The sequence below is a fragment of the Ornithodoros turicata genome, chromosome 2, assembly GCF_037126465.1.
Source record: "Ornithodoros turicata isolate Travis chromosome 2, ASM3712646v1, whole genome shotgun sequence".
Lineage (NCBI taxonomy): Eukaryota > Metazoa > Arthropoda > Arachnida > Ixodida > Argasidae > Ornithodoros > Ornithodoros turicata.
The window spans coordinates 44,986,423-45,010,123 of NC_088202.1; the positions used below are offsets into that span (position 1 = coordinate 44,986,423).

The window sequence follows — 23,701 nt, forward strand, 5'->3', positions numbered from 1 at the left end:
TGCGTCCCGCCAAACCCCGTTTCACTGGACCATATACAGTGACTCCAAAACCGCCCTCCAAGGTCTGCACACCACCATGGGCTCGAGCTCCCTCGCTCCACTGGTGTGTGACGTTCTCTGGGAGTATTCGTGTGCTGTCACACAGGGACATAACATGAACTTGCAGAGGATCCCAGGTCACTGTGGCGTCCCTGGGAATGAGGCTGCCGACCTACTTGCGAGACGGGCTCGTGGCACGTGATGTACCGACGCACCCTACGTATTTCACCCAAGTGGACGCGAAGCAAGCAATTGGTACCCTCATGAGAGGGGGGGGATATGTTTATTAAGAAAAAAAGAAAGGAAAGGTTAGCCTCATGAGAGGTGTGTGCAGTGAGCACTGGCGAAGAAGTGTCCCTTCTATGTCGTTCCTGCTCAAGGTAGACCCAGATCAACGTATTTATGTGCCGTCAGCGCTTCCTCGACACATCACGTCGCTCATCTACAGGCTTCGCTTCAATGTGCCAAACAGTGGCCGACTTTTGTTTCAGCTCGGCAAGTTCCGCCTCCCCCCACCACCACCACCAAGGTTTCGTACCCCAACTGCGGTCTGTGTGATGTTTGAGGACGTGGATCATATACTCCAAGACTGCCCGAGGTACAGTGCACAGCGTTGTACCCTTGTGTCATCGCTGGCCCGCCTGGATAATCGGCCATACTCCACCGAAAAGGTTCTTGGGTGCTGGGCCGGAAATCAGTTTATACCTGCCATGCGCGCCCTTGTGCAATTTCTCGTCTCGACGGACCTCTTTGACACTTTGTGACGCTCTTTGGTTTTTGTGCATTGAGATTTGTGGACCCTCCTACCCTGTTGCTTTTGGTGCCAAGTTTCGTGGTGATCGAGAGAGAGAGAAAGAATACCTGTTTATTTACAAACATTGCAGCTGAGTGACACCCATCAGGGGTCTGTTGATCTGGTGATCGATGTTTTCATCCATTCCGTTTCAAAGTGTATAGATTTGTGTAGTTTCCCTTTCCTTTATGAATAACGCGTCCTGGAGTAGCCAGTCCCGAGTGGCTCGGGACTAACATCTCCATTTTTTCCTTCTACAAATCGAATCAAATCAAACCAAATCACACCGATGCAAAAAACTGTCTTTCCTATTCATTTGGCACAGCTTGGGACGAAGCGTTACAACCCCTTTAGCGACTAAAACAAGAACAATAAGGACAATGAATGACAGACACATTCAGTCAGAGTCACCCAAATTAATGTTCATGGAAGTATCATCCGTCAACGCATCAGCATCATGCGGGAAACGTCTCTACTGCTTTTGCAAAACCAAACTGCGCACCCGTTTCGCGATGTAGCAACAGCACCCCGTTGGAGGCTCATTTTCGTTACATCGGTAATGGATATCAGTGAACGACGAACGCCTTTACTGCAGCGCACACGGGGTACAACAGCGTACACGCTAGGACACTCGGCAAACAACCGTTCAGTGTTTACTGAAACGATCTAGTCTACACGGGCATCGGTACAGCGCCATTAACATGCGACCCGATTACAAGGCGTTATTGCTACCTGTCTCCCGCTTGCTATATAAATCACGTTCGTTCACGTGTAGCAAAGTCATTACCGCACCCTCCCCATTCGGAGCCCCTCACGCAACAAAGTATAAACAAAGACGTTTGGTGACCGAGGGAAAGCACCGTGACAGCTGCCGTACTATCAAGATAGGACGAAAGGCGAACGTAAATGTCATTTCTCGCTCAGATAGAAATCACGAAGACGAGCAGAAGGAGCGATATCAGATTAGAGGCGCATTCCCCAAAGGTGTCAACGAGAGGCGCGGCTAAGCGGCTTCGTGCGTCTGGTGAGTGGCGTGGCGTCTGTGTGTACCTACCGTGCACTTAACGTTTTGATCGGGATAAATGCCAATACGGCGAACGTGACGAAGGACAGGAAAAGGCCATTTATTTCCAGCCTCTACGCGATAAATAAAGAGGCTTCGGTTATAAACCTTTCCTCGCCTGCCTCGAAGGGACGGCCTTATAATGGATGCTCCTGGATATAGCATCGTTGTTCGGTATCGACGTTGTCAGATGGACCGGGTGATGCCGGTGGGATATATAAACAAATCGCATCCCAACTAGATCAACTGTGCCGATGTTAATGTGGAGATGATGCTTTCCCGCACGAAATACGAGCCAAAATGCTCGAGAGCGTTGGAGAAGAGAAAATCTTATCCGGTATTCTGCCAGAAAGTGAATACTATTGGAGGTAATAGTAGCTTTTAGCCGGTCCCTTCCCGTGTGGCTCTTCGAGACGAAAGGTTATTGGCCGCGGACTTCATCTTACCGCGCCACGAAAGTAAAAAAACAATCTTACCGCGCGTTCGTTTCTTATGACGAAATAATAATGAAACAGTGCACACGGTGTTTACTCTATGATTATCATGGAGCATATGAAAGTAACATTACTGGCGCTACTTTTTCTGTCAATGTCACTAAGAGCACGGACGCTTACATGTGAATTATTATTACAGGTCGACTTAGCGTTTAGATGGATTGGCCTATCTCTTTCTTTCTCGATTCAACTGTGAGAACTGCCATAGCGCCGTGGCTATTTGACATATACAGAACAAGTGCGTGCCTCGAGCACACTTCATGAAAAACTATGCCGACACCCGTCTGCGAAACCCGGGGAAAACCGTAGATAGCACGGTGTCCCGTGGAACGCTCTTCAAAATTCACCCGTCCTGGAACTGACTAATGAGCAGACTTGTACGTATTTGGAGTATTGTATTTAAAATACTGGATTTTAAATACAATTTGCGGTATTTTGGTACTCTATATTTTTTTTGGTGTATTTGTACTCTATTTAAAATATATTTTATGGTATTTTCTACTCAATAGTCTAATTACATATTTTGGATCTCCCTCTCAAACTTTCTGTGTGTCGTCTTCCCATTATCTTGCTTTGTCAGTGGAAATTTCCTGAATTCTTCGGACTTGACCCGGACATTGCCCTTTCTTGGAAGTCTCCATTTATAGATCTTAGCCCGTGTGTACTAATCCTTTGCGAGTGAGGGTTCTATTATGTGTGCCCTGACGCGGTAACGCCGAATTCTCACCTCGCCGAGCAGGGACCCGCTAGAAGTTTGCTTTGTTCTGGGTCATATATACTTAGTGGAGTTATGTGGTGTCCCTTTGTCATCTTTTTGAGACTTTGTGTTTAGATGACTCCTATCACACAGGGACGGCTTGCGTAGTACGCGGGGTTTAGGTGATTCATGTCACATAGCGGCGACATGCCGCATTGACCAGTGACTGGTGACTTTTTGCGTTCAAGGAGAAATAGTATCTTAATTGTATTTCAAATACTTTTGAAGTATTTCGTACTCTATCTTAATTACTTTAATTTTCATGTATTTATGCTCTATCTTAATTACATTCTAACCTCAATATTTATTATCTTATCTTAAATACATTTTCGAGTATCTTGTACATGTCTGCAGTAATGAGGAAATTAGCAAAGCTTCCTGACTCTGAATGAATACCAAATCTTTCCATCCTTTCAATACCCTGTTTCACTTTCAACTTGGGGGAAAAGAAATGTTAATGACTGAATGGAGGAAACTTTACACAGAACGTGTGTGAACGTTAGTAGTGGAAGAACTGGAATAGGATGCACAACAACAGCAAGAACAATAAATGAATAAGTATGATTACATGGGATGCTTCCCCATGGTAGCCACAGGACCCTACCCCACTTCACAGAGGTTAATATGGGAGGATGAATTATGGTGAACGCGAAGGCCACGACAGGTCGGAGTTCTGTTTAGAGCTCTTCGAGGAGTCCAGTGGCTCGCATGAAAGCAAAAAGGGAGCGAAGAGTCAGGCACTGATGCGCAGAGGAGCTCCATGGGCCAAGTACCTTGGACAAGCTGAATGGTCAATGGTCAAGGAGCGCAAGTTGGCGTCGAAACACCCGGTGTTCACACGTGTACCGGTCACAGTATTCGGTGATATGATAGGATGCACAAGCACGCGTATTCTCTGCAAGAACATTGGCTCAGAAGAAAGAAAACAACGCAAAATTCACGACGTGTGCCTAAATGGACGTCAGGAACTCGATGCATCATTGCAGACCCTGACGGTGTTACACAGGCTTTTGACGAATCCCTGCACCAAGGTTGAATGGCTTGATGCCGATTTTAGTCAAATGGGTCCGAGGTATTCGTTTCCCGTTTTCCATAGGGCACAGTGTCGGCCTCTTCATTCGCGCTTAAACCACAGAGAGCATATACCCACTGTAGTGACGTACGATGGCATTCGTCGCTCAGTTGCTTAACTTGATGGATGTTGTCTACACGGTTGGGGTTAGCGACCCACGAACATCCATGATCGCGTATGCATTGCAGAGCAGCCGATCGCGTCCGTTCCCACTACTCAGGTAAATGGGTTAACGCGCGATAGGATCTTCTTCAGGAACAACAGGATGGTACAGACCTCTGTCTACATTGATGATACGCGATGTGACAGCCCACGCGCAGATGAGCTGCATGGGCCAGGTACTTTGGACAAGATGAATAGTCTATGGTCAAGGAGCGAAGTTGGCGTTCATGTTTTACTGGCTCTGGTGGGATTACCAAAGCAGCCGATGAGCATTCCGGAGTAGTGGATAGATCCATGGAAACTGCGTATCCGCTATGCACCATGTTCGATGTCAGCTGTTTAACGAAGGAGTGGTAGGGACTGTTCTTTTTACTGTGAGCGGAAGAACCTTCCCGCGATGCATCAGTAGACATTACATTACGTCCTGCAGCCCACTTTCGCGATGACTCTGGCGCCGACGATAAGCTGCGACGCGCGCGTAATGTCGAATAGTCCCCTCACATGTGGAAGTTCTATTCGTATTTCGCGAGCTTCGGCTCTTACCATCCGTCTTTAAGCTCCGTCCAAGAGGACACCGAAGTGGCTGCTCTTGCTTTTGTGAAAGTCCATGTAACAGCGGTGTAGTGTACACAAAAGTGTTCCAAGGATTAGTGATGTGTGGTGGGCGTGGGTGTCATTGAGAGCTTTCTCATCGACCCCCTTTCAATTTGGGCACCCGCAAAACTACGGATGACTGAGATCAAACGTTTCGCACTTGCATCAGGAAATCAACCTGCTTACTCCAGGATAAGTTGGAATCCTGGATAGGCGACCACAAAAGGTACACCACACTCAGCACTTACATGAATCACTTACGTTATAAAACAGAGCCTAACGGAGCTTTTACGCTTCGGATATTAAATATCACAACAGAGCATGTACTCTAGCACGATACTTCGAGTGAGGACTCATTTTCACCATAGGGGACACTGTGTTGGGATTTCCAACTTGTGTGATGTACCCAAAGTCACTGCACCTGCATTGGCATGATACGATGCGGTTATAGACGAAGAAGCACTCTTCTGGTCCGTAGGAAACCCTAATGATTCAGTTTTCTGAGCAAGTGATCACAAAGAAAAACTGCTAGCTTTGCATATCCTTCAGTCTACGTATGTGCGCGAGTGCTTCTGTGCTGTAAACAGGCATATCCATGCCAGCTTCCTTCAGTACGTCCTTACGTTGTACAACATGAACACGAGAAATGACACTATGGATCTTTTCTTATGGCCTTTCGGATCTCGAATGACATTATTTACGAAGCTCCTGCCACATGTCTTCCTAGTGACATTAAACGTTGTATCTTGATGTGGCCCACTCACCATGTAAAATGTTAAATTAAAAAAATTAAACCTACTTAAGGAGTTCGAAAATGTATGTAATTGTGTTGGTTTTCATGTGGAGCTGTTCTGATATGCTTGAATAACGTGGTCAATGACTGTATTTGCCAGACTGGCGCCGAATAAAAAAAAGCAGTACGGCGGTACCTTCAGCAATTTTGCTTTTGCTGGTGAAAAGTTCTAACATCCCGACGTTTGTTTCATCAGTAGATTCGTATGTAAGCTCAAATTTTTGAAACCACGGTGTACCGTACGGGAGAAAGTGGTTTTATGCAAACTCATATTGTTACTCTGTCCAGACAATGGGAGTGAGAGTAGGCATTTCATAAGGAATGAGTTGTGCTGAGCTCAATAAGTAGACAATGACATTAATGCAAATGCCGTAACAGTCTCTGTGACACATGAATGACACTAAAACATAACAGATTAAGCACTCGATGGCATTTTTTGTGCCCGTGTGGCACGGGCATTATGCTGAAGATCTTTATTTGCCAACGTTACAGATGCGGACGTCATGGGCATTTATAGACATATCGACTCTTTGGACGACGTAGTCCTTTAGAAGCGCCATTAAACGGGGCTAAAATTTTCAGGCTTAGCACGTTTCCAGTCACCGCAATGGAACTGCGATGCGCTCCAAATTACACAAACGCGCTCAATATCCTCTATCTAACGAAGTGTTCTGTGAGTGCCTATCACCAACGACATTCACAACGTCTGTTTTCTGCAGATTATACTTTGTACGTGGACATAGACATCTTGGGACTCATGTGCTGCAACCGTCGTTTTCGTTTTTAGTCAACCTATGCAAAAGCGCTTCTTCAGTGGCTAACGGGAGCTTCTTTTTACTTTATTGGCTCTACAAAAGCCCATGAGGTCCCGCAGCATTATACTTGACTCCACATCCTTTTGTCTTGTCTGTTGACAAAGTGAATGACCTGTTTGCCCTTCATCGTTTCGCCTCGTGTTCCACACTTTACGCCATTGTTTAACGTAATAAAAAAGGACGAGCAAAGGAGAATTTAAAAAAAAACTAAGCTGAATAGGCAGTTGGCGCGTAAAATTTTATGGAAATCCGTTCGTGCGCACGTTCAGCGATAACCCGAGCGCTTTGACTAAGTATTTTTGCGAACGCTTTTGATGGAGCGTCATAAAAGGGGAATGCATGACAGTGGGTGCTCTTACGAATAAAATGTCCGGCCCACGTTCAGCAGCGGCATTATTGTGATCTCGATGTATGGTTTGGTCTTTCCATAGAGACAAAGTATTAGGAACCGTGGAGATTTGGGGCACAGGTTAACATCGTTATGCTTCCATTCCTGAGGGCAAAGTTTTACACCATCTGACGTCATACGACTGAAACTGCTGTGTCAGGAATGCATATTCTCCATGTAACTCCAACTTTTTATATGTTGTAGGAGAAGCTATATGTGCCTTCACGATGTTTAAAGTACTTTGGGTTTTATTTCGATTGCTTCATGAATATAGGAAAGTTCCGATTATCGATTATCGTCCGTCAATCAACAAATGTTGTAGGCATTCACGTAGTGGAAAAACGAAAATGACGTAACAGCGGGAACATGTGAACGTGCTCTTCGCAATCTACATGCATGCAGTTCGATACCAATCTAGGGTGATTTAGCTGACGTAAGCAGACATCCCATTAAAAATCGAAAACAATCATATAAAAATTGTTTGAAGAATATAGCTTCAACGGTGTTTAGCTGACCTGCATTGACGGCCTGCGATGACGGGGGACATCTTCAAGTTAGGAGAAGGTACTCCTGTAAAGGGTGTTTCTCCTCATATAGGGTTCCGCCGTGGTAAAGCAAGCCTTAAAGGCTAACACATTGCATCCGGAGAGCTATGGTGGTCGTGAACGTGCGGCACGGTTGAGGGTATGCGTTTCGTTGTGGTGCTTCCACTAAAACATTTGCTGGTGTTGTGCGTCGACAAAATGCTAGGCATGGACAACTACATATCGCAGTCATCCATTAAAATATCCACAGTTCCTGTTAGAATGTTGGTCTCATATCGTATTCATTACTGGATAACGTCTGCTGTTACGTGCTGTATAGGACAGAGAGTGCTGCAGACTTGCTCAAGCAGCGTTGGCTTGGCAAATCACAAATTTCTGGACGTCTCATTACAAGACTGAGAGTTATTAAGTCACCGTATTTGGCATAATTAAAGCGCCCCAAATTGGGAGCCCAGATGCCGGTACCTCCTTTGAACACAAATCCTTCGGTATATAACGGTAGTTGAGTGTACCTGAAGCACTGGCATCCAATCGCCCCCCCCCCCTTCTATGGCACTACTTTCCCGAGCAGAAGGTGCGTTCATTGTGCGAGTAAATACAATATGATCCGACTTTCTTATTCATTGCCGTGTTATTGTGTAAGTGGTGAATGTAAAGGGAATGCAATGCATCTTATGATTTGCAGAAAAGGATGAATGTAACACGCTTTGTAACTTGAATGTCTCATCGTGCGAAAGCTCGTAGCCCTTCGCGCTTGTAACCTGCCATCAAGTTGTTATTGTACGTCAGCTTTCCTCATTGATTGTGTCGAATACGCTCACGGTGTGTTTGAAACAGAACTAAAGATCCGAATGTCGAATCGAAACTGGCGCATACCTGCCACTTCTGTTATGCGTCTTGATCCTGTTACGCTCCTTGACTCGATTCGACGTTAACGTGCATCGTCACCACTTTCCGTATGTTCGCATTTTTCCGTGGCCAAGCGGTCAACAACGCCGCTGACAACTCGCAGGTTGATCGGAATCCACACAGCAACATCGCCAAAAAGCCCAGCTCCATGGACTGTACGCTAACCAGATTGTAAGACGACAATTCCATGCATGAAGAAAAAAGGAAATACGCCAGTCATAGTTGCTCGGAACCTAACTGAAAACTACATACTGTTACGACGCATGCTGCTAGCCATTTTGGTCATCCTGCCGGACTCGGGAAGTCATCCCCTGACGCTCAAGCTACCCTTTCAAGTGGGGATGAAAAGGCGGCCAAGGTCCGCTTCGCAGAACTGTCTCGGCGATCGACCTCGTTCTCACAGCGGCTGGCTACTTAAGCGGCCACCGATGGGTCCACTGTGTTCTATTTTCCCAATGTAACCTCTGTAAATATACGCTGTTTCTCTGCTTCTTCGGCCCCCGCCTCGTTTTGCCAGGGTGTTGGGATTCGGCAACGCTACCAAGTCAGCGATTCGCAACAATACACGAACATCACTATGCTTCACTACAAATATTCACGGACGCATCAATTGAGAGAAATGCTGGAACCAGCGCAGTAGCATTCTGCATTCCAGCTCTGAACGTAGATTGGGCAGAAGCCATCCATGGGACGACGTCGACTGGAGATGCTGAAATGAGCGCATCCTGGCTGCACTAATGAAAACAAAAGAAATGAATCGACAACCTAGCCCCGTGGTAATTCTATCAGACTCAAATGCCGCTATTCAAACAATATCCAACAACTACGAAGACCACCCTGTTGCATTGCAAATTCTCGAAATCAGAAAAGAACTAGAGATCAGGGGCAATATAAATCGCCTTGCAATGGGTGCCATCGCAGAAGGGCCTACCTGGAAATGAAAGAGCCTACACACTAGTCAAGGAGGCTGCAAGATTTTCTCCTACACTCCCCGCTATTCCAAGTAATCCTCAAGCACAGACTGCTATGAATGAACATGTATGGCGTTTTCACCCCGATGGCAGGACAGCGATGCAAACAGCTCCCCCCCCCCCCCAACTGCATCACAAGGGGTTTCACAAGGGAAGAAACTTCGCTTCTAATGAGATTGCAAACTCGAAGCGCCAAGACTAAGGACGTCCTCTGCATCACAGGACGAAGTAAAGATGTGTGTGTGATGTCGAAGAAATAGAACATATCTTGCTTCACTGCCGAACATACAAACAGCAGAGGAAACGCCTAATGGAAAGAATGAGGAACCTAGGTCACCCAGACCGCCTTCTGGAGTCTCTCATTTACCCTACTGGACCAATGTCAACGCGGCGGGCAACACAAAGCATAGTCCTAGATTTCATGGAGGAGAGTAACCTCCTAGGTATTCTCTTACAGCAAAGAAGAAATACACAACGCTGTGAACCGAGTTACCAACAACTTGTGACAACTGTGAACAACGAACCAGGGACCAACTGAAAGTGATTATGGTGAACTGTATGGTGTGAGGCGAAGGTGACCACCAGATGGCGCAGCCACCGAACTTTGCACTGAACGTATCATCGCTATGTGTCGTGTGTCTAGTTGCTGTGTCCCGTTTTTTCGTGTTCCCCTTTCTTTCTTGTCTTTTTTTTTTTCTGTCTCTCTGTGGTAACTTGCCGCCCGTCTCGGCAGGCAGACCGCCTCCCCCCCCCTCTCTCTCTTTTTTATTTCTTTGGATAAACGACCCCCCCCCCCCCCCCCAGCGGTCAGGATGCCCCATCGCGCCGCCGAGACTGCGCATGCCAAACACTGTACAGGTTGTGTTGTGCAAGCGTTTCCCGGAAAGGTTGAACAACAACAACAAATGAAGAAGTGATGATGACATGGGATGTTTCCCCGTAGTAGCCACAGGACCCTACCCCCTGAACTACGATGAATGTGAAGCGACGACAGGTGACTGAACGTTGAAATATAGCAGCAACAATGGGAAAATAGGCGAGTTGCTGTCACATAATTGAACAACGGAAGGGCGCGCATGCTCGTGTGTCTGGTGCTCTCCTACATGCACTCTTCGGTTGTTCAATTATGAATTGTGGCAGTCTTTGAAAAAGCCAGACATAGGCGGGAGTCGAAGCACGCATCTCTGAATTGCCGGTCAAGTGCGCTAACCGCTACGCTACACTGGCTGTTTTTGTCCTTCATGGATGCGGGACAACAATGCTAGAATGTTAGCGCTACGCTCCACTCGCACGGCTTACCAAAAACTTGCAAAGACTGCCATATTACAGTCTTTCATGTTCTTGGGTTCCTTGAGGCTTGTGTTGTGTTCCGGCCTCGGAGCAGTTACTTTCCAGCGTTTCCCTGGGTTTTCCTCGGAAGACGAATCTGTGCTCTACGCAACATGCCGCTGTATCGCCGGACATATACGAGCCAACCGCAGGCGTAGAAATATCGGATAATTTCGCTTTATAAACGTACATGTTCGCGCTACATTGCGCCGGGAAGGCTGTTCCACCGGTGACACTGACCACAGTGAGCTGCGTTCCTGCCCCCGCCTGTTTCGCGATGGCCCTTCTCGGCTTCTTTTGCGTGGCAGTCATTCCCCAACACTGACGCTCACGTGCCGGTCGCGGTACTGTCGCCTACACTGCCCAGGAGCCCAAGCCGTTTCAGCCTTCATGGCATCAAGTCCGGCTCACATTGCTCCAGGCCATGCTATCCTGATGTTGCCGCACTGTCTGATCGCTATCGCAAGAAGTAGCGGTCTCTTACAGTGTTACCAAATCTCATACACAAGAAGTCGCTATTGGTATCCCGAAAAGTCGCTAAAAGTCGCTAAAGTCGAAATTGAAAGTCGCTAAAAAAGTCGCTGCCGCTACTGTGCTCTTTTTGTTCGTCGCACGTTATGGAACAATGTGGTGATTGACGTACCGGATGTTTCAGCGAATGAGTGTGCTAGACGGCCAAGGCAGGACATGACAAAACTAGTTTGAGTAGATAAGAATGAGAGTAAGTAAATGAGATTCGGGACTTTGAATATCATCTGCTGAACTTTCTCTGGTTTTGTCATCGGAGGCAGCGAACGTAGTGGTGGTTTGTTTATTGCTTGCAAAAGGTTCCGACGTTTTCCTGCTTTTCCGACTTCCTATGTTGCTTTATGTCTAACAGCCTGGCACAATAGACGCATGCACTGGGTCCTTGTGTCGCTGTTTTTAACTATAGAATCAACAATCCCTTGAATGTTGGAAGCATCTCCCAGCTCTTTACTTCTGGTCGTACTTAGAAGGCATTGGAAAATGCATGCATCTGTAGCCCTTTCTAAAAAGGGATGAAACCCTCAGTGCAAGCGAAAACGAACACATATGCGCACGCGGCGCGTCAAAAAAGGGGCCAACTAGAAACAGCTCAAAGAAACTACATCGCCACGAATGCAGAAACAAAACTTCGCTCTGCACGGAGTACGCTAGAAGCTGGAGCTGTCCGTGACACATGTGATTGACCGTGAGCAGCATGCTGAGCAGGCAGGGCCCACGAAAGGTGGCGTGATTTCAAATTATTGTTCTTGATAGCTTGTCGTCCACCGAAATGCGACAGAAAAATCACGATTCTTCCTGGCTTCATGAAGGAATATCGGTCTCGCTAAAAAAGTCGCTAAACATACCAGAAAGTCACCAAAAAGTCCGCTAATCCCAAATACCAAATTTTTTCGCTGGGCGGACCCAGAAATCCGCTAAATTTAGCGACTTTTCCCCAGGGAAGGATAACGGACGTATTTTGGTTACAGTTTCTATTTTCGTTACTGCTATATTTTCGTTTCGGTTATCTGTTTCTGATACCGGCCCTTCAATTTCGTTTCCGTTACTGTTTCTGGTAATGGAACGGTTGTTACAGAGCTGGCGAGAGGACAGCCCTTCCGAGGGCTCTGTCACTCAGCACCCTGTTTTGCCCAAGTGCCTTCGGTGTCACCCGTACACACTACACAAGTAATTTTACGTCGTTTGGATGCGCACATTTTGCAAGGTTTAAAAGAAAAATGTAGGAACATGTCTTCAGTCACTCGGAGTCCTGAAACTCAAGATGGGCGTTAATCTTCATTCAATGTCGCATTCATAAGCACACGCTCTCAGTAGTAAATAATACTGTCATAGCCACGGTGAAATTAAAAAAAAAAGAACAAAATACAGAATAAGTATCTAAATAGTAGGCTGTCATTCTCGTGCTATGGTGGAGTATAGTCATGTGTTGATGTCATGGAGTTATGAGGACTGGGAAGAGAATGTTAAGAAGCAAGAGGTAAGCGACGGATGCACCCTCGAGATCCAATATGACGCTTTCCTTCCATGCTTTCGTGTAGTATTTAGAGCATTGCAGGGAATGGAGTCATCAAAAAAAAAAAAAAAAAAGAAAAGTCACTCAAATGTCATCGCACAACAGGAATAGTCATTACCCGTATTCAACACCGGACGATAAACTCGTTTCCGGTAATGGAGGACCGTGGTATGCGTTTCCGTTTCCGTTATTGTTACCACCTCCAATTTCGGTAATATACCGTTTCTGTTTCCTTTACCATTACCGTTACCCTTCCCTGCATTTCCCCAAATTTGGCAACCCTGGTCCCTTATCCGCGTGTCGTTCTCATCCTCTTCGTTGTATCGACGAGAGTCATACCGGAATAGCCAGTTTACGAGGAAAAGTTTTGTCGCGTAAGAATACTTTCGTCTTCCGTTTCCGTCTTTCATCTAGAGTACGTTATTTTGAAGTCCGTACCGTCCCTTCCTAGTGCTTTTCTCTCTCGGCTTCGCTGCGAAAAAGGAAAGAGCGGTGCTTACACAACAGTTTTTCAATTTGAACTGATTCCACTTTAATGCATTATATTGCGCAAAACGTAGCTAAAGGCCTGCGAACTGCTTCCAAACCTCGTTTCCCGAAAGCACACGTCCGGTCACATTCCAGACCAGATTTCGTCTGATGGAAAAAAAGTACTACCTTCCTCTTAATCGCCATTAAAGGATGCAGAACGAAAAAAGTCTTACCAACGCCTAGAATCCATCCCACATTTTTGTTTATTTCTTCTTCTACCTTTTTTCCCCCGGGGGAATCAATACCAGTCTTCCTCACCAGATAAAATAAGAAACTCAAGTGTTGAAGATGGGTCGAAACAAGCAACTCCTGTTTTCAAAAGGAGACAAAACGCTGCGAGCTCAGTCGAGGAAGCCAGACGATGTTTTCAGAAAAAAAAAAAAAAAAATGAAACAGGAAAGAAACTCCGCGAAGACACCGTGCGCCTGAGCAGTCGCTTGGACGCCAGTAACAGCAACACGCTGGTGTATGCTGCGTGCTCTTCGTTTCTTCAATAAAACCCTTATATTCTCGCTTGTGAAATCGTGTCCACAGCGAACGGTCTATACATTTTTGCGATAAGCCTGTCATTCATAAGCAGACGCTCTCAGTAGTAAATAATACTGTCATGGCCACGGTGAAATTAAAAAAAAAAAGAACAAAATACAGAATAAGTATCTATCTAAATAGTAGGCTGTCATCCTCGTGATATAGTGGAGTATAGTCATGTGTTGATGTCATGGAGTTATGAGGACTGGGAAGAGGTAAGCAACGGATGCACCCTCGAGATCCAATATCACGCTTTCCTTCCATTCTTTCGTGTAGTATTTAGAGCATTACAGGAAATGGAGTCATAAAAAAAAAATGCAAAGTCACTCAAATGTCATCGCACAACAGGAACAGTCATTACCCGAATTCAATACCGGACGATAAATTCGTTGCCGGTAATGGAGGACCGTGGTATGCGTTTCCGTTATTGTTAGCATCTCCAATTTCGGTAATATACCGTTTCTGTTTCCATTGCCATTACCGTTACCCTTCCCAGCTTTCCCCCAAATTTGGCAACACTGGTCCCTTATCCGCGTGACGTTCTCATACTCCTCTTCGTTCTATGGACGCCGACCACAACCGAAAGCGCCGCTTCACGTCTGATGGGGAGAAGTGACGTAACGGCCCGTAGACGCCGCCACTGCTGCCACGTGTCAGCGTACCAACGGCCGACTTATGGGCATGGTTGTGTAACGATGCTACCGGTTGAAAAGCTCCCCAGCAGGTATGACACTCCATGGACATACCATCCTCGCCCGATCAAGATTCATGTAAAGGAACAGCAGCTCCTCTAAGCCTACCAAAACGAAAAAGAAAGAAAGGAACCGAAAGACGACTCAAAAGCGGCTTATGAACCTAAACCCGGGTATTTTTGTAACTGCGGCAATGGAATTACGCGATAGAACGCGTGTTTCGGGCCAGATAAATATTTTCTCGGGAGCTTTCGCCTAACTTAATTACTGGCTGGAGCCCGTTGGTTTCTGTGGATAACATGCCAGAAACAGAACGTGATAAGTATTAGAGATTCCGTCGTGGGCTAAACGTTCGGTAGTTCCTGTCACGGGTTGGCTCTGAGGATTATTGACACGGGCTAAGCTCCATGTGCGTTTGGCGTTCTGCACAGGTGCGTTCGCATCTAGGTGCGCAATGTCGATGGATATAAAAATTTGAGACTGTTTATAATCCCTTGATAGTGATACAACCTTCATTGCAAAAGGGGGATAATCTACGGGTCGCACAGACTACACTGACGGCACAGCGGGATAATCCTCACTTCCCCAAAACTCTGGGGAAATATTGTTAGATAGCCGTGCATTCCGCGGTGCGCACACTAAAGTACCGGCTCCTGCTTGAGGTACGGAAGGAATGTTTCGTTTGCGAGTGAGCTAAAGTTACCGATGAGTATGTGTAAAAGGGATTTATCGACGCATTCCATCTGCTCAACAGCAACGAGAGTCATACCGGAATAGACAGTTTACGAGGAAAAGTTTTGTCGCGTAAGAATACTTTCGTCTTCCGTTTCCGCCTTTCATCTGAGTACGTTATTTTCAAGTCCGTACCGTCCCTTCCTAGAATTTGCTTTTCTCTCTCGGCTTCGCTGCGAAAAAGGAAAGAACGGTGCTTGCACAACAGTTTTTCAATTTGAACTGATTCCACTTTAATGCATTATATTGCGCAAAACCTAGCTAAAGGCCTGCGAACTGCTTCCAAACCTCATTTCCCGAAAGCTCACGTCCGGTCACATTCCAGACCCTGTTTCGTCTGATGGAAAAAAAGTACTACCTTCCTCTTAATCGCCATTAAAGGACGCAGAACGAAAAAAGTCTTACCAACGCCTAGAATCCATCCCACATCTTTGTTTATTTCTTCTACCTTTTTTTCCCCCGGGAGAATCAATACCAGTCTTCCTCATCAGATAAAATAAGAAACTCAAGTGTTGAAGATGGGTCGAAACAAGCAACTCCTGTTTTCAAAAGGAGACAAAACGCTGTGAGCTCAGTCGAGGAAGCAAGACGATGCTATAAAAAAAAAAAAAGAAAGAAAGAAAGAAAAAGGAAAGAAACTCCGGCGAAGACACCGTGCGCCTGAGCAGTCGTTTGGACGCCAGTAACAGCAACACGCTGGTGTATGCTGCGAGCTCTTCGTTTCTTCAATAAAGCCCTTATATTCTCGCTTTTGAAATCGTGTCCACAGCGAACGGTCTATACCTTTTTGCGATAAGCCTCATACATAAATGCGCATAATATTGCCGATGCAGAGGCGTGTCTCAAAAGAAAGAGTTCCGTATCTTCTCCGCGTGTTCAGTATAAGTGTAAGAGTCCGCTCCGGTTCATCTTTTATTCCCTTGTCTATCTTGAGAGGAACTGATAGTAGAAGCGTTCGCGAAGATAAGAGAATACCACAGCTCAGGAGCATAAAGCACTCTTTCGCAAGCTGGAAAGAAGAATGAAATTTAACGGCACTTCGCGGGAGTAAGCTGAAACCGTGTAAATAAAAATATCGTACTCATTTTATAGCGGCGACAGCAGCTTCGGTTCATTTAACGACGAGAAAAAGGCTTCCGATTTCGAATGCGCGATTTTCTTGTAAGGTCCGCGCGCATGCTTGGTCACGCTGCAATACGCATTCTGTGGCACTGTAGCATGAGAGCTACAAAATGCTTCTCCTCCTTCTTCGTTGATATACATTTGTTCAGAGCACATGACATATGGAAAGAAAACATAGGCCGGTGTACTTTTGTCTCGAGAAAACAAAAGAAAACCATTTCGTATGTCACCTGCAACCTGCCCGTTCTTTGTTGCTGTCGCTTTGTATCGGTTACATCGGAAGTAGATTTTTAAAAGAAGGTTCTGCTGTGTTATTTATGCCTATCATGCAAATTCTCGCATGTGAGATGAGTGTTGTGGAAGCGAACCTGCAGCCCAACATTATAAAGTCATCGATACAACCACCTATGAAATTATGGTACTTAGGAAATTACGAAATCATGGGGAGGGGGGGGGTATATGTTTATTAAGAAAAAAAACAAGAAAGGAGCAGTTAGCAAGGCAAAGAGGCGACTTGCTATTCCAAAAAAACGAAAAAAAAAGAAACACGGAAAAGAAAAAAAAGGAAAAGGAAAGAAATAAAGAAGAAAAGAGACACTAGAACAACGTAATGTACCTGACTAGGGGAGGGGATATATTTGTTAGACGAAAGGAAAAAAAACGGGGGAAATGTCAGCCAAACGGGACGTCGGCTTGCTATTCCGAAAAGAAAGAAAATAAATGAATGCAGAATAAGATAAATAAAAAAGAAAAGGAAAAAGGAAATAAAGGCTAAACTAACAAATGGTGAATGAATGATGAGATGGATTACAGAAGATGACTTTAAAAGAAAAGCATGAGGTTAATGCGTTGAGGGTGAGAGTGGGGCATTGAAGAATGAGATTGCACGACTGGAGTTCACAGGCTGTTCATAAGACCTGAATCGCTCAAGAAAGTCAAAACTGCTTTGGTCACAGACCGCTGTGTGTGATGTCGTACTGGGCCGAGCAGAGTGGCCAAAGAAAGGTCTGTGCACCGCAGCTCGAGTAGGCGTCGTTAGAAGCTGACCGATGAACCCCCAAGCACACTTTTAGGCTCTTGGCAACCACACTCGCGAGGATAGATTCTAAGGTGGGACACAGGCCTTGTAGAAGTGGCAGGGAGTACGCCAACATGACAGTTGCAGAAGCGAAGGAACCTCCGATACCAGCTCTAACAGTTCAGGAATCACTTCGTCACTTCATCCGACTGTCAACGCGGCATCATTGGCACCACCTTGTTGAAGCAATTAATAAGAGAGATAATTCGTACTTCATCGACAGCAGCAGAGCTACACGCTCTTCTTCTAGCCATAGAGCATATCTCGTGCGCGCCTTCCCAGGGAAAATGGGTGATTTTCTGTGATTCTAAAGCCGCTTTACAGACCCTTATGACACCGGGTACACACCACCTCTCAGCTCCTGTACTGAATGACATACTAGTAGCGCACCAAAAAGCAGTGATCGCTGGCCATGACGTGATTTTCCGGTGGATACCTGGCCACTGTGGGATCACCGGACATGATGCGGCCGATCACAACGCCAGGAAAACACCTGGAAATAGTACATTCCGCAGTGTTTACTTCACGAAGGCGGGCGCCAAGAGTGCCTTAAAGTCTCTGAGCCATAAGCTGTCAAAAGATCAATGGTTTTGTGGCGAGGCTGGATCTTCCCTTCTGCACCGGGTTGACCCCGAACTAGCCCTGGTCCTCCCAACATCCATGCCACGGCAGCTTACGTCATTGTTTTACAGGCTCCGGCTCAATGTACCATACAGTGCAATACCCCTGTACAGGCTTGGGAAGGCGGACTCTCCTAATTGTCCAGTCTGTGGCTGTATCGAAGACGTCGAACATATTATAGTTATGTGCCCAAGATACTCTGAGTGTCGTGACAGACTTGTAGCCGCGTTAGGCCGGGTTGACAATCGACCCTTCGGAGTGCAGAAGGTGCTGGGCCCATGGCCAACGAGCACTCAACTGCCAGCTTTGCGAGCAGTTACACAGTTTTTAAGGGACACCAAGCTGTTAGACGGGCCATGACCCTGACTGTGGCGTTCGTCGCCGCTCGCGACATCTCCAGTGGGTGTGGGTGGATGTGTCTGGCATTCCTTTCCTTAGGTGATCTGGGGTTGCCGGCCCTCGTGATGAGGGCTACAATCCCCATTTTTTTCTTTCAATCATCATCATCATCATCATCAGTAGGCGTCGTCTGACCGTGGCTCGAGGGGTGTTGAATCTGTGACAGTCGAGGAGAAGATGTTGCATATCAGCTTCAACAGCGCAAGTGGGGCATTTGGGCGACTGGAGAAGACCCATTTTACAGAGAAGCAGAGGTGTCCTGGCGGCATTAAGTCGCAGTCGGTGTATAATGGACGCTTCTTGACGCGAGCAGTGGTGTGTGGCAACGAAATCCATCGACGGGTCGATAGACCGGAGATGGTCGTTCAGTCGGACAGCGTCCTCTTGAAACTGCCGAGTACCGCTATGACTGAGTCGCTGTGTCTGTAACCGACATGCTGAGACCGAATGTGGTAGGAGACAGTTATTATAGGTGACGTCCCCATGTGCCCGACGTGCTAAGGCGCCTGCGCGGGTGTTTCTGTGAAGGCCGGTGTGACTGGGTACCCATTGGAAACACAGGCTATGTCCCGAGAACAGAAGTCGGTTGTATGTTGCGACTATCATGGTGTCTAGGCCGTCGATTGTTCTGGAACAGTAATTTGCTAGAACTTCAAGCGCCGCCTTACTGTCCGTGACCACAGTCCAAGCGCCAGGCGCTGATCACGCTATGTGGTTCAACGCGGTCAGTATGGCGAAGAGCTGGGACTCGGTAGATGACGTTTCGTAGGGGAGCTTGTGTAGGGTTAAGTACGTACTAAGGGGAAAGGGGGTAATGTCGAAATCAGCCTGTTGGCGGTGGCGTGTGGGCATCGTCACGAACAAGACATAGGTGGGGAAGTTACTTATATTTTGTAGTGCGCTACCGTTACTCACTACTTTTTCGAAAAGTAACGCGTTTCGTTATTCGTTACTGTTGCGGTAGTAGGTAACGCGGTACTAACGCCGTTACTTCTGATAAGTAATGCCGTTACTTTTGCATTACTTCACCAGTTGTCCTTACAATACGTACCATTTTTGGTTGAGTCACATAAGTGAATTCCGCAAATCAATAAAAGCAATGTTGGGCACAAACAAGGGTCACGCATGAACACAACTTACATGTACGATTTATTGCAACGCAGAAGTAGTTGATGTTCAAAATTTTCATCGTTGGGCTGAGCGGACGCCTAATGACCAGTGAGTGCCCCTTATCAAGGTTGATAGGGACGGGGACCTTTTATCTCATACAGTACAAATCCAAACAGCCAAGCCAGCCCTTGGTACTTTGTTACTTGTTCAGAGGGTAGAGGCTATTTTTCTGCCACTCTTTCTCCATTCTGTCCGAAAAAATACCAGAGTTAGTGAAAAATAGAGGTGGTAAACACAGGTGACATCTCAACCAGGGTCGGTCAATAACTCTTCTTTTGCGTTCTTCGTGGGTGTCGATGTGACCTTCTTGTCATTGTTGAAGATGAATAGAAAAAATCGGGGATTTTTCCGGGATTCTGCAGGCACGGTTCTCGCTCAAGCTTTCAAGTTCCCGAACACGCAGTAACGCATAACGCCGTTACGCGTTAGTTGTTAAAAATGTAATGACGTTACGTTACTCATTACTTTTCTCCCAAATGTAATGCGTTACCATATTTCAGTATTCGAATGTAACGCGTTACCGGTAACGCACTACTTTGTAACGCGTTACTCCCCACCTATGGAACAAGACTATACGAAACAGCCTGCCAAACACACAGTAGGGACCATTGAAGGCACACGCGGCAGGCTGGGATAACTTGCGGCTAGTTAGCTCCTTGCATGTATGTGCCTTCTGAGTTACCTACATGCACATGCGAAACTACACGGGTCGAAAGCGACGAATCATCAGCTGAATATTTTTTCTTGTCTTTTAGTGTTCTGTTCGGTGACGTTGGTGCAAGACTGGACGGATCACCTGCTGCACTGCCCCATTTCTAGACTGGTAAGTTGCACGAATGTACCTTCTGACATTGGTTGACTCGATAGATCATCGCGGTGCAAATGTACAAAGTAAAGCCAACGTATAAATGACTCGTCAAAAGTTGAAGCCAACCCTTAGATATCTCGTTCTGACGCTCCTGCCTGCGCGGCAAACACAGCCCATGAGGGATTGTACTGCGAAATCGCGGCGCTGTCTCTCGCTGCGATTCTGGTTCACCCAACCCTTCGCAGACGTTTGCAGCTCGCCTTCGGTGAAGCGCACTTTAGCATATAATACCTGCTTCACGCGTGTCAAGCATCTCCCCTTCATAATGCACCTACCAAAAGACGACAGATAAATTGCGATGTAGACCCTCCTCGCTGAGCAACGTAAAAAACGACAGCGGAAGCTGATACCGTGAAAAGCGATGTCCTTCTACACTTTTTAACACATTGTAGCTTCATTTTTTTTCGAGTCATAAATGTTCCCCTGCGAAAGAAGTTACCGTAGGACGTGTCATTTTTCTTCCGTTCTGTCATGATCATTACAGAAACGCGAATGTCTCCTACCATCTGCCTACCTTTTTCTCCCATTTTTTTCTGAGGATGTCGGAGTTTGCCGCGACAGTCCCAACTCATTTCGAAAGGAGATGTCGGGGTTTGCCTCTGTTGTTTCTTTTTAATCCCCTTTTCCTCCCACTTATGTCAGCGATGTAGACTGTTCCAGCCATGACACCCCTGTCTCTCTGCCCTTGTCTATGCATATCGTTACTGAAAATAGAACACTCCTAAATGAGACGGCTTTACATATGCCATGTGCTGGATGAAATGTTGGTACACCAGATGCGACAAAAGACAACTCCGTGTTTCTAGCGAACTGGAGGTTTCAGGTGAATACGTTGGAGCATAAAGGGACCGAAAAGTTAATATAAACCTATCGAAACTTTATGTTCAGCGAAAAGCTTGAACCTTCAAAAGCTCAAATATCAAAGAACGCCGCTGAAATCGCCGTAGTTTTTCTGTAATAGAATTTTCGATGAATGCATGTCCAGGGAAACTGGCTTCAGTGTACACGACAAACGCATGGTAACATTTAATTGAAATATAATATAAGAGCAGATGGAACATTTGGTCGCAACTCAAACTATATTTTTCTTTTTTATTGTCCAGGGATTTAGGAAACAGAGTAGGACTTCCTGCCCTCTGATGTTTTGACATACTTGATAGAGTTGTAAAACCTGCAACAAAATAAAAAAGAGAAGCATAAACAGTTTCGTCTTTCCCTTTTGAATTTAACAAGCTAGTTATATTTTACCATTTGTGCAATTTTGTATCCTTAGTTGGTGAAAAGACTACAGGAACAATAATGCTGCAGATCCAACAATAACCTGTCATCTTGATGAAGATGAGAACTTTTCTTCAGGCGTGCTAAGTGAGACAAAAGAAATGTACAATGAAGGTTGTACAAAAACAGCAAATCTCCGTCGACTAAAATTATATATATGTGGATGTGACCACATCGTGTAGTTTCCATCCAAAAGTAGGAATAGGCAAGGTTGTTTGGTTGTTGTTGGTTGGTTGTTGGCATGTTGATGTGCTATACCGTTATAGCATATCAATATAGATGAGGGGCAAACACAGTAGACTGCGTGATGGCTGCAAACTCTCGATTGAAGATTTATTCAACAGAACAAGAAACCGAAAGCATGAGTAGAAAATCAATGCAATGCACGGGGAACCACATTAATCTCTGAGAAGGTAGCATCGGGAAAGCAATAAAGAGAAATGACAGTTGCGTCCGAGATAGGGGAACTCTGCAAATGTAGGACCAATATGATGTGGTAACCTTGCATCACTCACTGCAGCTGTGACACACATTGAACAATTCCAGTAGTGGGGCTTTAAAGAAAATGAACTTTCGCTGTTTCACTGGCCATTGAAGTGAAGAGGATGTGTCTCTAGAAAATTAATTAGCGTTCCTTAGTCATAACTACACCTCAACAGCAAGTATTATTCTACCCTTCAAACAAGCTAGTAGTTCTCATCGGTTTCTTCTCCTACTGATGACGTCATGCTAATGTTCTGCACCTGTCCAAAGACTCCAAAAATGTCACAAAGTCTGCAACACGTAACAAATCTAGTACTTCCAACTGTGGACTTTGCATACCTGCTTTCAGCTATTTCTGTCATGTCAACTTGAGTGCCTGGATCACACACACGAAGCAGTCTTGCGCCACTTCAACACTGGAAGGCCCCTAAAATTAAATTATTGTTGATGTTGACAATGTTGAGTACGGGACACGTAGGATAACATAAGTTAAATGGAATACGTCATCGCTATATTATAATTTATTCATGTGTGACGCCTGTACATACCTAGGCGTTGTGTTGAACTCGTCACCTCGGTGAAGCAATGTCACTGGTTACTGAACGGCAGTTTGCTTCGGACGTCTTCGCAATTGGCCTTCTACGGCATCCTCGTAGTCATCGGCAGCAAAATGAGCTCAGCACACACGACACGACTGCCGCACCTAATAGCCGAGTGTTTCGAACCACATTCCTTTTCGCGCACTGTAGAATCTTGTGGTAAAAAACGCCCGCCGACGAAGGTGAAGGAACATGATTTTTGCATCCCCGAACACCAAAACTACAACAGGCATATGTAGGTCTCTCGAGTACGTAACACATCAGCCACGAGCATGTCATTCACTTCCACTTTCTGCTTCGCGCGACCAACATAACCACCCACGACGTAAACAATAAACGCGATAACACAGACGACCTTGCAGGTGGCGCGGCGAATCGTAGCTCGTAGCGGCGAAGTAGCTGAATGCTTTATTAACGTAGAAACTATGGAAGTGAGCGTCATTTTTAAAATGGCGTTTAGCTGCAAGATAATGTGCGTCAACTTTGTTCTCTAGAAAATTAACTCTCTTGTGGTAAGGGTTGACCAATCCCAATCCCGAAACCAAAGTTGCTCTTTTTCGCCGTTCGTTGGTAGCACCGTCCATGTTCCGGCAATCTTCAAAATATTTATACGTAAAAAATATGCCGAATTGAGAAGTAATGCTTTCTGTGTCTTATCAAGCAATGATGTGCACGACAGTGAGCAAAAATATGGGGGTTATGTTTCCCTTTTCAGTCCCTTTAACACTAGATTTCGCTCGTAACTACGTTGCTTTTCACCAGTGTAGTGCTCAAGTATCGAGCCCTCATGATACCAGAACAAATTGGTATCACTTTCCCAGCCGACGGCTGCGTC

At 45.9% G+C, this 23,701-nt stretch overlaps 1 protein-coding gene and 1 long non-coding RNA gene across 2 annotated transcripts in view; one reads left to right on the forward strand and one right to left on the reverse strand.

Annotated features, from left to right (window-relative positions):
* The window catches only part of LOC135385347 (hemicentin-2-like), a 527,311-nt gene that overhangs the window by 197,379 nt on the left and 306,231 nt on the right, over positions 1–23,701 (reverse strand). The window lies entirely within an intron of this gene.
* LOC135385349 (uncharacterized) overlaps positions 1–23,701 on the forward strand; it is a 279,985-nt gene that overhangs the window by 158,048 nt on the left and 98,236 nt on the right. Inside the window, exon 4 of the long non-coding RNA XR_010420389.1 lies at positions 20,394–20,461. This is a non-coding gene — a long non-coding RNA (uncharacterized LOC135385349). The remainder of the gene's footprint in view (positions 1–20,393; positions 20,462–23,701) is intronic.